This window comes from Lissotriton vulgaris, chromosome 3_1 (assembly GCF_964263255.1).
Source record: "Lissotriton vulgaris chromosome 3_1, aLisVul1.2, whole genome shotgun sequence".
In the NCBI taxonomy this organism is placed as follows: domain Eukaryota; kingdom Metazoa; phylum Chordata; class Amphibia; order Caudata; family Salamandridae; genus Lissotriton; species Lissotriton vulgaris.
Window position 1 is genome coordinate 13,217,420 of NC_141689.1, and position 14,350 is coordinate 13,231,769.

The window sequence follows — 14,350 nt, forward strand, 5'->3', positions numbered from 1 at the left end:
CTAATGCAAGGGCTAGTTAACTCTGGACTACGGAAATGCCCTGTATTTAGGTGCCCCCTCATCGGTCATCAACAGACTACAATGTGCCCAAAATGATGCTGCCAGACTCCTCACCGGGACCAAATCCAGATGCTCCGCCAAACCTGCAGGAAAGGATCACCTTCAAAACCCTCTGCATCTCACATAAAATACTGCATGGCAGAGGCCCCCCTATTCTGAGACCCCTCATCAAACCACATCACTCCAACAGGCAGTTGAGATCAGACTCCCTCTCCTTGGCCAGTGTCCCCGGAATAAGAAAGGCCCGCTCAGGGGGACGTCTCTTCTCATATAATGCTCCAAAGTTATGGAATTCCCTTCCGCTCTCCATTCGAAGGGGAACTAACCTATTGGCGTTTCGTAGGCTACTGAAAACCTGGCTCTTCCCATAATACTCTTCCCATAATACTCCCCTCTGAATTTTTCAGGTTGAATGTCAGCGCTGGGACGCCCCTGGGTAGCTACGCGCTTTACAAATCTGATATCAAATCAATTATCCATCCTGTGACATTGCACTAAGTCTACAAAGAAGGAGGCATCTGCAGTATTATACAACTCTGCTATCCAATCAATCCCGGCGAGATCCAAGTTCCTACCCATTACATTGTAAATTGCAGTCAAAAAAAGCGTTGAGTGCCACAAAGGTATGTACCTATTATAACTCGAAAGTTTTAGTAATCTACCAACCTTCGTCCAGATCTTTCAAGCCAGCCTTAGACACTCGAAGCTCATCTTTTCATGGTAGTAAGGTTCAAGTTCTTGAAGGAGAACCCCAGGTGCCTCTTTTACAGTTGGTCTGTGCTATTCTAGCGTGGTAAAGCCTTTCACTATCCACAAGCTGTAATGATTAGCTTTGGGTTAATATCTGCCCCCCCTTTTCTTGCATGCATACTGTCTGGCTGTCCTACCCCACCCCTTCATTGCATTTGGACTGTCTAGTTGTTTACCCCTCCCTTTCTTGCATTTGTACTTTCTGGTTGCCCTACAAGTGTCTGCATCACCAGTGACAGCTTCTTATGACATCTTATTTATATGACGGGCTGAGCACTAGAGATGGATGTATCCTATATGGAATCTGTGTGTTACCCGTGCAAGCTGCTTCTCACCTAGGCTCCACCTGTGTCTAACCCACCTGCCTCTTGTTTCCATCTTCCAGCCCGCTTGCAGCCTGCATGTCATCTTCTTGTAACCTGGGTGCAGCATCTGCATGAACAGCAAACCCTGCATGAAATCTGAGTATAAACTGCATGTAGAGGAGGTGGTCTTGCGATTATCTTTACCAATGATAATACCACTTTTTACACACCAATTCCCCCAAACAATGACTGTGAAGCATTTGTCCACCATTTTCGGACCTCAGAAACACAGCTCATCCATTTTATTGTTTTGTGTCTTGAAACCAGATTTGACGCAACAAATTCCACTCCCTTTTATGGATTTTAATTATCACCTAGTCAATTCAATAGATTAAGATTCTAACCTTGTAGAAAGTTTGACCAGTTTTGGCCTTCAGCTACCTTCGCTCCATATCGCTGGACATACATTGGATTGAATGTTCACCAATCGTCCACCCTGTACATTCCACCAGGCCCTTCCCCTGGTATGGTCTGATCATTCAGCCTTAGTGTTTGGTATTGCGTCCACTTGCTCTTCCACCCTTACCGTTCCATCCTCTTCGACCAGAAGTATCAGACCATGGCATCAAATATTCCAGGAAAATCTTAACAATAATGGGTTAGCCTTCACACCTACTGTGGCATGGATCCAGACAATATGGCTGCAATTACCACACATGCCCAGCTAATACCTCCTGTCTTCTAGCCCGCCCTCGACTTCCACAAACTGCAGTAAAGCACCATCTGAACCGTGGTTCTCCTGTACACCCAAGGCACAAAAAAGAGTCTGCCGTAAATTAGAGCCTAAATAGGGAACTCACCACCATGAACCTGACAAACACGAACACAGAAAAACCCTTCTGAGCTATAAAGCCATGACTTTGACAGACAAATCATCCAATTCACTAAAAGAATATAAACAGCCAAAGATCATTTTAAAGAATCATTTGAAATGGTAAAAGCCCTGTCTAATTCATTCGAAACTGATTACTACAATGACAATCAACCCTTTTGCGTCACACTCATCAGAACTTTCCAATCGAAAGGATCAAGGGCCAGATGTATCAAGATTGAATTTTGCTATTCAATAATAGCGAATTTTACTGATTCGCTATTATAAAATTGCTAAATTCAATGTATGTAAGTTTTGGCAAAAAATGTGTGATTCCTACATATTTTTACGATTTACTATTAAGTAATGAATGAGAAGAAATTTGCAACTTGCGATTAACAAATAGGTACTTGCAAATTGAGAATGCAATTTCAAGGATGAGAGGGGGCCAGAAGGCCACCCTGATTCACCCCCAAAAGAGGTAGGTGTGCACTTTTCTTCTGGCAGTTCAAACTCTATTGGTCACCCAAGCCAGTATGGTCGGATGATAACCAATATCTCCTTCCTAACTTTAACCCACCCTCAACTGAACAAATTCTCTAGCTACTATCCTATCCTGCTCTAAATCAGGTTCTCCAGATGACCCTTGACCCCCTAAAATTCTTCATCAGGTTGCTGAGGTGGTCCCGGCTCTCCTCACTCCTGTTTTTAATGAAGTAATCCACAAATAAATATTTCCAAAAGCTTGGAAAAGGGCTTCCAGCTTACCTCTGATTAAAAAGAAACACAGGCCCATCATCAGACCCTAATAATTATCATCTACCTTTGCAAGTAAAAATTATTGACAAAGTGCTAAAGTTACAACTATCTACCTATATCAATCAAAATAATCTGTTGGGTTCAGCCCAGTTTGGCTCTGTAGCCAACATATACTGAAACAGCACTTATAGTTTTTGCAGAAAATATAAGAATGAATATTGATAAAGGCAACAATAGTGCCTTGATTCTTTTTGATCTTTTGGCAGCGTTTGATACCATTAATCACAAGATTCTAATTGGTCGTCTACATGAGATGGTGGTTAGAGACACTGCCCCCTCTGTTCTTGCCTCCTTTCTCTTGAAAAGGGAACAAGTAGCCTTGAATGATTTTGTATCAAAGTCCTTCACTCTACCCTGTACCGTTCCACATTGAGCATGCTTGAGCCCCACATGTTTTAATCTTTATATTAGTCCTTTAACTAAACTTATTGAATAATTCGGTTTCTCAGTGGTATCATCTGCTGACGATACACATACCATTGTTTCTGTATCAGGCTTCCCTTCCGAGACAGTTCTACAATTCCGGAAATGTGTGGAGAACATCAGTGCATGTATAAGTGTCGACTGCCTAAGGGATTGATTCCGATCTCATTCTAAAAGCATCCTGACTGAACCTGATCCGGGATGCTTTCTATACGAATTGGATTGTGGGCATCCGAACGAGCGAGTGCGACGCATCCGTATAGTGAGGGAAACGGTTCGCTCAGACTGCCATTGAACTCCACTGGACCCTGTATACCGAACGCGTACAAAGGCTCCCATAGCAAAAAGGAGTGGTTGGGGAAAAGCCTGCACCCTGTGGCGGGCTCCCCATGGTGCCCACCACACTGTGCATGCATGGAAAGGGGGGTTCCATAGGTACCCCCACGAGGCTGATTCAGAGTCTCCGGGTGCAGGAGGGCCTGCTAGAGTTCCCAAAGACCAATTCCAGCAGCCTTTTATTTCCGGGCAAACCGAATCATAAAGGGTCTCTGAATCGGTGATCGTACTTGCTCGTTAGGAAAGCAAGTCCATAGAGCTGCACGAAGTGGCTACGAATGGCTCATTCTGTATGAATGCCATTCATGACCGATTGGATCAGAGTGAACACAATGCATGAATCGTACTCAGTCGTTCAGAACTGTGTACAATTCTGTCGGAAACAAGGGCTACGAATTGGACTCGCAAAACCTGAATCCGATTCAGAGGCCTTCTGACTGAGATTGGAATCAGGCCCTAAGACTCAATTCAGGAAAAAACATGGTTCTTCTTTTTGGTAATAACATCACCTTTTGGTTCCCAGATTGGGGCAATAGTACTTAGGTTCTCTTCCGACACCGGTTGACAAAGTCAGAAACCTTGTTGTTGTATGCTATAAATGGCTTAATTCGAAAATCAGGTGAACCAAATTACTTCCTCCATTTTCTATCTTTTAAAGATCATTAGGAAAATGATTCCTTGCACCCCCTCCTATCTTCCAAAGTCCATTGTCATGGCACAGATGTTATCCAAATAAGATTACTGCAATGGGCGCCAGGATACCCGTAGGGTGACAGTTGCGCGTTATAAATAATTAATACAATACAATAATACAATACAATATTAACATGCAGTAAAAAATATTGGGAAAACTTCAGATCTTACAGAATGCGGAGGCACGCTTGACTGTTGGTCTTCACAAACATCACTCAGCCTCTACGGCACTCCACAAACTCCACTGGCTGCATATATGAAAATAATCACTTTTAGGGCCTTGTGCATTGTCTTTAAGGCACTGCACAACTCTGGGCCAGATTATAATATTAAAAAATGTTGCTGGTAAATGCCTCCTAGATCCCTCCTGCTCCATTACCTCCAAAAAAGTGATAGTCCCCATCTTCTGGAAAGCCTGATGGGGCGGCAAAATGTTTTTGGTTAGCACAGCAAAATCTAGAATTCCCTTCCGCGTATTCTCAAATGAATCACAATATTTTCTTTAATTTAGAAAGACTTTGAAAAAAAAAATTGCAATCAATAGCCATATCCTATGTCCCATATTCTGTCAGCAATATGGCTCCTTCCAAGGCAATGCCAAGACACCCTCGGTTAATCAAGCTCTATACAAAATATATTAACAAATATAACCTGCTTGTAACTTGTATGTATCATTTGTATGAATAGAATTCCCCGAATGTAATTTGAGTGCAAGCTGCATGTAATGTGTATGTATCCTCTGTGTAGTCTTTCTGAACCATGTATGTAGCCTAAAAGGGGAAACATCCTTTACGACGCAACTTTTACCACGCAGTACCTTTACAACGCAGGTTTTTCAATGCAAGTCATTACAACGACTTGCCCTGGGGGTGCTCTAGGATAGGTAATAGTTTAATTTACTATCCAACACCTTCCCTACTATCCACCGGGACTGGAGTTGGAATAGTAAACTAAACTATTCACTATCCAGCACCCCCCAACGCAAGTCGTTGTAACGACTTGCGTTGAAAAACCTGCGTTGTATAGGCATGCGTGGTAAAAGCATGCGTTGTAACAACGTACATCCGCCTAAAAGTACCTTGAATGTAACCTGGAAGTAACCTTTGAGTACCCAGTGTGTAACTTGCATGTAACCACAGCTGACATGTAACATGTGTAATCTTTATATAACTTGAATGTTTCTAACTTCATGTAACCTGTGTCTAGCCAGACTTTAACCCTAGTAAAGTGTTTAGTCAATAGATATCACATGCAATGTGTTATCAGCCTGCATGTAGCCTGCGGACACTCTGCAAACAGTCAACTTGTAGTTTACATATTAGCACTATGTAAGTTGCATGTAAACATCATGTAATGTGCATGCAACTTCTGTGCATCCTGCGCATGCACCCTGTGTGTACTTTAGGCATATTATACCAGTAACATGTCTGTACCTTTCCTACAACTTATATCAATCCAAGGGTGCCAGCCAATAACCTGAGGATTCAGGCCAAGGCCAATTGAAATGTTCTGATCCTAGTTAAAAAGAAGGCCTTTGTGCTGGGCAGCAGTAACACCAATTATTGACACACCTGGAGGCAGGCCAGCAAGAGGTGTGCACTAAATATTGTGCACCAATGAAAGCCACTACAGGGCTGCCCTTGTGCCCGCCCCAGGCACGCCCCTCAGTTTGAGACCTTCCCAAGCATCGCCTTGGCATCAGCACCAAGACCTTCTGAGGGAGGATTCAAGCTGGGGGAGGATCTTGTCCAAACACAAGGACTGTACCACATGTCAGGAGGGTGACTGAGAAATAGGAATAAATATCAGCCCTCCTCCATCTAACAGTACATCTCTCACACTGTGGGAGGGACAGCACCTCTCTACCTGACTCAGAGGACAGAACACGTCTCTGCCTGACTTTAAAGATAGAGCGCCTTTCTGCCTGACTCTGAGCATAGATCAGCTCTCTCCTGCCTCGCTCCAAGGTAAGAGTGGCACTTTGCCTGTCTCTGAAATTACAGCACATCTGTCTGCCTCTGAAGCTTTACCACCTGCAAAACAGCTACTTTCTTGTTTCTGGGGTTGGAGGACTCAAACTGCTCTCTTTGACTCTAGAGCGCACCTCTGTGTGTCTCCCAGGAAAGGAAAATTCCCATCCTCTCGGAGGATAGACCACCTCTCTGAGTCTCTCTATCGAAAGAACACCTTTCTATCAATCTCTCCTTCTAGAGCTCTTCTCTGACTCTAAAACACCTCTGTACCATCCTTTGACTCTAGATTACCTCTGTACCAGCCTCTGACTCTTGAACACATCTGTACAAGCCTCTGACTCTAAGATCACCTCTATACCAGCCTCTGACTCTAAAATACATCTGTACCAGCCTCTGATTCTAGAACACATCTGTACCAGCCTCTGACTCTAGATCACCTCTGTACCAGCTTCTGACTTTAGAACAACTCTGTATGAGTCTCTGACTTTAGATTACCTCTGTATCAGCCTCTGATGCTAGAACACATCTGTACACGCCTCTGAATATGGAACACTAGATTACCTCTGTACCTGCCTCTGACTCTAGATCACCTCTGAAGAAGCCTCTGACTCTAGATTATCTCTGTACCAGCCTCTGACTCTAGAACACATCTATATCAGCCCCTGACTCTAGGTTACCTCTATACCAGCCTCTAACTCTAGAACACATCTGTACCAGCCTCTGACTCTAGATTTCCTATGCACCAGCCTCTGACTCTAGAACACATTTGTACTAGCCTCTGACTCTAGATTACCTCTGTACTAGTCCCTGACTCTAGATTACATCTGTACCAGCATCTGACTCTAGATCACCTCTGTACCAGCCTCTGACTCTACAACACATCTGTACCAGATCTGACTCTAGATTACCTCCGTACGAGTCTCTGACTCTAGTACATAGTAGTACCAACCTCTGACTCTAGATGACATCTGTACCAGTTTCTGACTCTAGTACACCTCTGTACCAGACTTTGACTCTAGATCACATCTGTACCAGCCTCTGACTCTAGAACACCTCTGTAGCGGCCTATAACTCTAGATCACCTCTGTACCAGCCTCTGATGCAACAATATCTCTGTACCAGCCTCTGACTCCACAACACATCTGCACCAGCCTCTGATTCTATAACACATCTGTACCAGCCTCTGACTCTAGATCACCTTTGTGCCAGCTTCTGACTCTATAACACATCTATACCCTCCTCTGACTCTAGATCACCATGTACCAACCTCTGACTCTAGAAAGCATCTGTACCAGACTCTGACTCTAGATCATCTCTGTACCAGTCTCTGACTCTAGAAAGCATCTGTACCAGCCTCTGACTCTAGATCACCTTTGTACCAGCATCTGACTCTAGATCACCTCTGAACCAGCCTCTGACTCTAGATCACATCTGTTCCAGCCTCTGACTCTAGATTACCTCTGTACCAGTCTCCGACTCTAGAAAGCATCTGTACTAGCCTCTGACTCTAGATCACCTTTGTACCAGCATCTGACTCTAGATCACATCTGAACCAGCCTCTGACTCTAGATCACATCTGTACCAGCCTTTGACTCTAGAACACATCTAAACCAGCATCTGTTTCTAGAACATATCTGTACCAGCTTCTGACTCTAGATTACGTCTGCACCAGCCTCTGACTCTAGATTACCTCTGTACCAGCCTCTGACTCTAGATCACATCTGTACCAGCCTCAAACTCTAGATTACCTCCGTACAAGCCTCTGACTCTGGAACCCCTCTGTATCAGCCTCTGACTCTAGAGCACCTCTATACCAGCCTCGTACTCTAGATCACCTCTGTACCAGCCTCTGACTCTATATTAGCTCTGTATGAGTCTGCCTATCAAGCATACCTCTATACCAGCCCCTGACTCTAGATCACCTCTCTACCAGCCTCTGACTCTAGGTTACCTCTGTACCAGTCTCTGACTCTAGAACACATATGTACCAGCCTTTGACTCTAGATAACCTCTGTACCGGCCTCTAACTCTAGAACACAACTATACCAGCCTCTGCCTCTTGATTACCTCTGCACCAGCCTCTATCTCTAGAACACCTCTTTACCAGCCTCTGACTATAGAATGCCTCTGTATCAGCCTCTGACTCTAGATCACCTCTGTACAAGCCTCTGAATTGAATTGAATTTTTAAGAACTTATAAAGCGCTCGTACACAAAGCAGTTTCATGGCGCTAGAGGAATTACCTCTTTATTAATAAAATAAACACTATTATCCATAACCTGGAATCACCCCCCGCACATGAAACCAATGAATTGCCGAGACCAGACACCAGCCCTCGGAACCTGTCGCTCCCTGGCTCTGGCCCTCCGGCAAGAATGGAGGCATTCCCTCCGATCCCGGCTGTCGAGTTTGAAAGACTTGTGCTTGGTATCACTTCAGGCTCCCCACTTGACCCCCTACCTCCAATAATATGGAAAAACTTCGGTATGGAACTTTTTGACACCATGCGCCTAATCTGCAATCAGTCCCTGCAGAGTGGCCTTGTTCCCACCCCTTGGAAACAGGCACTAGTCACTCCCCTTTTAAAGAAACCCTCCCTGAACCCAGACTGCCTTTCCAATTACCGACCCATTTCCCTGCTGCCATTTCCAGCAAAGGTCGCTGAGCGTTGGGTCAGTTCATGTCTGTCTACCCACCTGGAACAAAACAACCTCCTTGACGACTACCAGTTTGGTTTTCGTCCCGCTCACGGCACAGAAACAGCAGTTTTGACTGCCATGGAAGACCTTCGAATGCGAGCGGACAGGAACCAGCCAGTGGCTCTGATACTGCTGGACCTGTCTGCCGCATTCGACACGGTCAACCACGCCAGGCTGACGCAGAGACTTATGGAAGTGGGAGTGGAAGGCACTGCATTGCTTTGGCTTCACTCCTATCTTCGGGACAGAAGACAGGCTGTCTCTCTCCCCCCTTTTCGGTCCGCCTTTGCAGCAGTTCCCCAGGGAGTCCCCCAGGGCTCCTCCATCAGCCCTATCCTCTTCAATGTGTACCTCATACCGCTAATTAAATTGATCCAATCATTTGGGGTCAAAACAATTAATTACGCGGATGATACACAGCTCATTCTCTCGTGGGAAGGCGAAGATGCCATTCCGTTCTCAACATTCCACGACTGCTTAAGAGAGACGGCCAGATGGCTACATAGTAACTCCCTCCAGTTCAACGCCGCGAAAACGGAGGTCCTGTTCTGCTCCGGCACTAAGATACCCCGTCAGTTCCCACATGAATTCTGGCCCCCGGAGTTCAGTGTCAAACCTCTACCAGTGCCTTCCGTGCGCAACCTGGGAGCCATGTTGAATAACAACCTAAGCATGGAAACCCAGGTGACAAAAACTGTGGGGATCTGCACTGCCCTGCTCCGATCACTGCGGAAAATCTTGCCTCTTCTCCCGGCACAAGCCAGGGCGTCGATAGTCAGGTGCACGATACTCAGTCGCCTTGATTATTGTAACGCCCTGCTCCTGGAGTCTCCAGTTACGATGCTGGACCGACTTCAGCGAATCCAATCTGCCGCTGCCAAGCTGGCTCTCGGCTGGACGAGGAGGGCCTCAGCCACAGCTGCTCTGGCAGAGCTCCACTGGCTGCCCCTGAAACAAAGAGTGGCATTCAAGTCCCTCTGCATTGTCTTCAAGGCTCTGCATGGACTTGGACCCAAACCTCTGCAAGCCCTGTTCCAATGGTACATACCTGCGAGAAACTTACGTTCTTCTTCTGCTTGCCTGGTAAAGGTACCCAGATTTAACAGAACTAGAACAGGGGGCCGATCGTTCAGCGTAGCCGCGGCCAAGCTTTGGAACACCCTACCCACTGACATACGTCAGACTCCACAGCTTCTCCCTTTTAGGAGACGCATTAAAACTTGGCTCTTCCCCAAATAAATTGTCAGCCCAACTGCTCTCCCGGTCTACCGTCAACAGAGTATTTTCCAGCGCCAGGAAGCCTGCAAGGTGTCAGTTCGCGCTTTACAAATTCTCTAAATAAAAATAAATAAACATGAAGAGAGGGGGAGGATTATGGGCCGAACGCCTGTTGGAACAAAAGGGTCTTGAGGGCTCTAGGAAACTCCATATAAGAAGATGAGGTTCTGAGGTCCTCTGACTCTAGATTACCTCTGTACGAGTCTCTGACTCAAGTACAGATCAGTACCAGCCTCTGACTCTAGATCACATCTGTACCAGTTTCTGACTCTAGTAAACATCTACACCAGCCTTTCACTCTAGATCACATCTGTACCACCCTCTGGCTCTAGAACACCTCTGTACCAGCCTCTGACTCTAGATCACCTCTGTACCTGCCTCTGACTCCAGAACACATCTGTACCAGCATCTGACTCCAGATTACCTCTATACAAATCTCTGACTCAAGTACACATCAGTACCAGCCTCTGACTCTAGATCACATCTGTACCAGTTTCTGACTCCAGAAAACATCTGTACCAGTCTTTGACTTTAGATCACATCTTTACCAGCCTCTGGCTCTAGAACACCTCTGTACTAGCCTCTGACACTAGATCACCTCTGTACCAGCCTCTGACGCTACATTACCTCTGTACTCACCTCTGACTCCAGAACACATCTGTACCAGCCTCTGACTATAGAACACCTTTGTACCAGCATCTGACTCCAGAACACATCTGTACCAGTTTCTGACTCCAGTAAACATCTATACCAGTCTTTGACTTTAGATCACATCTGTACCAGCCTCTGGCTCCAGAACACCTCTGTACCAGCCTCTGACTCTAGATCACCTCTGTACCTGCCTCTGACTCCAGAACACATCTGTACCAGCATCTGACTCTAGATTACCTCTATACAAATCTCTGACTCAAGTACACATCAGTACCAGCCTCTGACTCTAGATCACATCTGTACCAGTTTCTGACTCCAGTAAACATCTGTACCAGTCTTTGACTTTAGATCACATCTGTACCAGCCTCTTACTCTAGAACACCTTTGTACCAGCATCTGACTCTAGATCACCTTTGACTCTAGAAAGCATCTGTACCAGCCTCTTACTCTAGATCACCTCTCTACCAGCCTCTGACTCTAGGTTGCATATGTATCAGCCTTTATGTCTAGAACACCTCTGTACCAGCCTCTGACTCTAGGATGCCTCAGTACCAGCCTCTGACTCTAGAACACCTCTGTATCAGGCTTTGACTCTAGAGCACCTCTGTACCAGCCTCTGACTCTAGATTACCTCTGTACCAGCCTCTGACTCTAGAACACCTCTGTATCAGGCTTTGACTCTAGAGCACCTCTCTACCAGTCTTTGACTCTAGGTTACCTCTGTATCAGCCTCTAATTCTAGAACACATCTGTGCCTGCCTCTGCCTATTGATTACCTCTGCACCAGCCTCTAGCTCTAGAACACTTCTGTACCAGCCTCTGACTCTAGGACGCCTCAGTACCAGCCTCTGACTCTAGAACACCTCTGTGCCATTCTCTGACTCCAGAACAAGTCTGCATCAGTTTCTGACTCTAGAACCTCCCGTTACTAGCCTCTGACTCTGGAACACCTTTATTGCTCTTCCCCTGAAAGGAATTCCTAACTACGTGGTTCTAATTCTAGTTAACCTTTCTGCCTCTCTCTAAAGATAGATTACCTCTGTGCCTCTTTATGAGGTAATACCACCCCTCTATCTACCTCTCACTCCACCTATGAGAGGTCTCCCTCTCATAGGTGGATAGGGTACCTCTCAACCAGCCTCTGTTGCCCCACTTGACATTCAGAATGGCTCTGTGCCTGCCTCTGAGGCACAACACCTCTACGCCTTTCTTTATGGCAGGAATAACTCCCTGTCTCTCTCTGTGAATAAGAACACCTGTCTGCCTTACTGTGAGGTAAGAACACCTCTCTGCCTGCACAACTTTCCAGCATCTCACTTTTCAACCCTGACTCTAGAATACCTCTCTGCTGCCTTTGCTTGTAGAAACCTTCCCAACTGGACTCTGACTCTAGTACACTTGTGTCTATCCTCCTGGGGTATGAATCTCTATCTACATAGTTCAGAGCACTTTTCTCTGAGAAGACCTCTCTGCCTCTCTCTCTAAGCACCGGTGGCTTTGTGAACCACGGTCGAAGAGCCATGTTTTTGAGATGCTTCCTAAGGTCCAGGGACAGTGTGAAGGGGTAGGTCGTTCCAGGACCTGTTGTCAAGGTAGGAGAACTGTGGCCTCCACAGCGCCTGCCGTAAAGGAAAAACAAGGAGAACCTACTCACAAAGGAACCAGGGTAGTTACATTTTTAAAGAAGAAGAACAGTGGCTCCTGTGGAATAGATATTTGATATTGATTTATAGAAAGGACGTAATTTACATATATTAGATATGGGGTTTATGAGATGTCAAAGAGAAAGAACTGTACATACACCGATATATTTCTTCAATGTGTTGTACTGAAAAAATTGATTTGTAGTAAATAGTTTCATACATAATACAAAAAATAATTTACAGTGGGTGTAAGGCGTCCTAAGGGAAATATGAACCAAAGCTTTAGAATAACATATGTGAAAAAATATGTGCAAGGTTTCAATAGTTTGTTGTTTCACAAAAGCAACCACTGTCTTTCATCCAATTATATAACATCTCCAGTTCTCAGTAGCAGAGGGGCAGGAGAATTCCCTGATGATTCTTAACAATTCCTTGGTAAAATTTGCACTTGCCTCAATGTGGCTGTTGAGGGCGTCTTTCTTAGTCTCTCTGACTCTGTTGTGGGAGTTGTGGAGGGTGGATCTGTAGGAGAAGACATTGATGGGAGTCTTGTTCGATCACAAGTGTCTTTCTAATTTCTTGCATTGTCGCTTGAGGGTCAGTACCTCCACAGGGAACCAGCTGGCCTGTTTGATGGGTCGGTTGTTGATGGTGTTCTTCATGGGGCAATGGTGTTGGCGGCTGAGGAGATCTAGCTGGAGAATTTCTGGATGTCATGTTAAAGGGAGTTGTAAGGGGCGGGTCTTGTTACTTTTATGGTGGTGGTCCAGAAGGGTTCTGTGGCTTTGCCCCGGTTGCAGAAAGGGTGGGTCATGAGTCTTGTTGGAGGTTTTTATGGACCATCAATATTGAAGTGGAAGATGTTGTGGTCTGTTCAGGTCAATTCAGCAGTGTAGGAACATTTTGTCCTGTTGAAGGTGTAGAAGATGGGGTCCAGCATGTGACAGGCTCTGTGCGTGGGGGTGGTGACCAGTTGCTAGAGGCTGAAGATGCTCATGGTATTGAGATGTGTGGTGGAGTTGAAGTCATCCGGGTCTTATAGGTGGAAGTTTATGTCTCCCAGGAAGATGTAGTGGTTGGAGTCGATGGCCAAAGGGGCTATGATGTCCAGGATGGAGTTAAGGAAGCTGGGAGGTCTGTAGCCGAGGGTTCCTTTGATGGTGGTGTTGACATCTGGTCTGATCTGGAAGTGAGGTGTTCCTTGCTGGGTGTTGTGTCATCATCTGTGGTGCAGTTGAGGGAGTCCTTATGGATGATGTTGATGCCTTAGTCGAGCCTGTCTGGCAACCGTAGTGGATGACCTTGAGGTGGTGATGTTAGTTGCGAACGCGGGGGTGAGTCACGTTTCTGTTATGAAAATGATGTTGTGCAAGGGTGGAAATGGTGCCACACAATTCCGTACCATGCTTCCAGAGTGATCTGACATTGAGTAGAGTGCAGTGAGGCTGAGGTATGTGGCTTGGTGTCTGATGCGTAGTGATCATGGGGGTACTCACATTTAAGAAGCGGCAGTGGTGGCAGGTGAAGGGTCCTGTAGTGGAGAGTGATGAGGCGATGTGGCAGTTGGTGGTGGGAGATTTGTGTCTGAGGTTTTGGATCTCATTGGAGGAGAATTGGAGGTGAGCACTAGGTCCAGGTATTATGAACCCTAATGTACCCCAATATAGGCAATATAGGCATCTGTCCTACCATTATTCTACATAATGGTTGTGTTGCTGATCTTTTACGTAGTTAGGTGCTGAATACATGTTGTGTGGTTTCATCCAAAAACTAGCCTCATTTATTATGCATGAGGATTCTCAGTATCACAGCAGGATTACCATTTTTTGCGTAATAACTCTGCACAAAG

General features: G+C 45.7%; 1 protein-coding gene across 2 annotated transcripts in view; it reads left to right on the forward strand.

Annotated features, from left to right (window-relative positions):
• LOC147725825 (uncharacterized) overlaps positions 1–14,350 on the forward strand; it is a 962,593-nt gene that overhangs the window by 669,154 nt on the left and 279,089 nt on the right. Inside the window, exon 1 of one of the 2 annotated variants that reach the window (XM_086960001.1) lies at positions 6,100–6,224. The exons of the other annotated variant lie outside the window; for it this stretch is intronic. The gene's annotated coding sequence lies outside the window, so the exon portion shown is untranslated. Of the gene's footprint in view, positions 1–6,099; positions 6,225–14,350 lie in introns of those variants that run through there. 2 annotated transcript variants of the gene reach the window in all.